This window comes from Nelusetta ayraudi, unplaced genomic scaffold, assembly GCF_046127955.1.
Source record: "Nelusetta ayraudi isolate G7.1 ecotype Tasmania unplaced genomic scaffold, CSIRO-AGI_Nayr_v1 ptg000097l, whole genome shotgun sequence".
Lineage (NCBI taxonomy): Eukaryota > Metazoa > Chordata > Actinopteri > Tetraodontiformes > Monacanthidae > Nelusetta > Nelusetta ayraudi.
This window is the reverse complement of record NW_027466147.1, coordinates 1,192,501-1,193,888: the sequence shown is the minus strand read 5'-3', so window position 1 is coordinate 1,193,888 and position 1,388 is coordinate 1,192,501. Positions and strand designations below refer to the sequence as shown.

Here is a 1,388-nt window from a genome sequence, read left to right as displayed (position 1 = left end):
CAGACTCATATTTTCCTGCCGGTCTGGGTTGTACATGCTTTCAAAAACACTTGATTTCTAGTGGTCATTCTATCCACATGCCCACAGATGATTAGCTGACAAAAGCTGCCAGTGCCTGCGGGGAAACTGCTCCTGCTGAAAGGGACTTTTATGACTTGCAGCGATACTGTCATTGGATGTAGATTGGTGTATTTTGGATATGAAACCATCTTGGCCGACTTCCATCTTTGAGGTCCTCACAGCCGACACCCAGCCTGTGTGTGTGTGTGTGTGTGTGTGTGTGTGTGTGTGTGCGTGTGGCAGGACTGCCAAGGGGAGGCGAAGGGTGACGGAAAGGTTCATTGTGCAGCTATGTGCACCAGGCCGTCAGCGTCCCTCCCGGCACCGTCTACGATGCTTGTCACACAGAGACAAAGGACGGTTCCCCGTAGTGAAACCGATGTGTGTGGGGTGTGTCGCCATTGCCAGAGGGCATCTGACGGTGAAAAACGCACACACACAAAAACACACGAGTGACGATGATTTGGCCAAGGCCGCGAAGCTGCGGAAGGTATTTACAAGTGCACATTTACAGAGGGTGAATATCACGTCAGAACATTTCCAGCTTCAACTCACTCCACATACGCTCAAGTTTCTGATCGTTTTTTTTTTTTTTTATGTTGGACTCTGTTAGAGCAGAATCACCCTGATTAATTATCCCCACAAAAAACAAAACAAAAATAAACTGCATAGCTAGCCATCTGTTTACAGCCTACTGCTAAAACTGATGCTTTGTTAGACCTTCCTCATGTTTGGAAGGGGAGAAAAACTTGATCGTCACCTCAGAGAGTTGAACCAGTTGGCTGTGAAGGTGTTTACTATGCGTGGACGTGCATTAGTGTACTTTGTGACATCACAAAGGGCTAATATCCAAAACTGAATATTTCAGCAGTGACATGAAGCAAGGTAAAAGACAGGATGGACTTTTCTCATTTCTAGGATTTTTGCCTTTTTAACCATAAATACAATAATATTGACTGAAGTGAATTTTGTTCGTGGGACCTTTTTTAATAAAAAAAAGCGAACCAAACAGAATATTCAAACAACAAAAAGAGCGGTAAAGAAAATGTGACTAAAAGTAGCGTGAAAGCCTGGAGGACGGTGGTGGTAGGCATTTGTCTCGACTCTGACAGCAGAAATAAATCATCGCAATTATGGGCAAGCCCGTGTAACCGAGGACGGGTCACCCTTATCCCAAGTTCAAGGTGCTCCCTGCTCATCCGAGCCAAGCCCGACCTTCCTGCCAGGAGTTCTGAGACCGTCAGGCGGGGTTCAAAATCTGCTGTGGGCATGGGTGAAACACTTGGCGCAAAGTGGGGGCTGCTTCTTTGCATCCCGTGCAACTGAGG

General features: G+C 46.5%; 1 long non-coding RNA gene across 1 annotated transcript in view; it reads right to left on the bottom strand.

Moving 5' to 3' along the window:
* Nucleotides 1–281: 281 nt before the first annotated feature.
* Nucleotides 282–1,388, bottom strand: part of LOC142902756 (uncharacterized) — an 8,689-nt gene continuing 7,582 nt past the window's right edge. The window contains exon 3 of the long non-coding RNA XR_012929139.1: nucleotides 282–475. This is a non-coding gene — a long non-coding RNA (uncharacterized LOC142902756). The remainder of the gene's footprint in view (nucleotides 476–1,388) is intronic.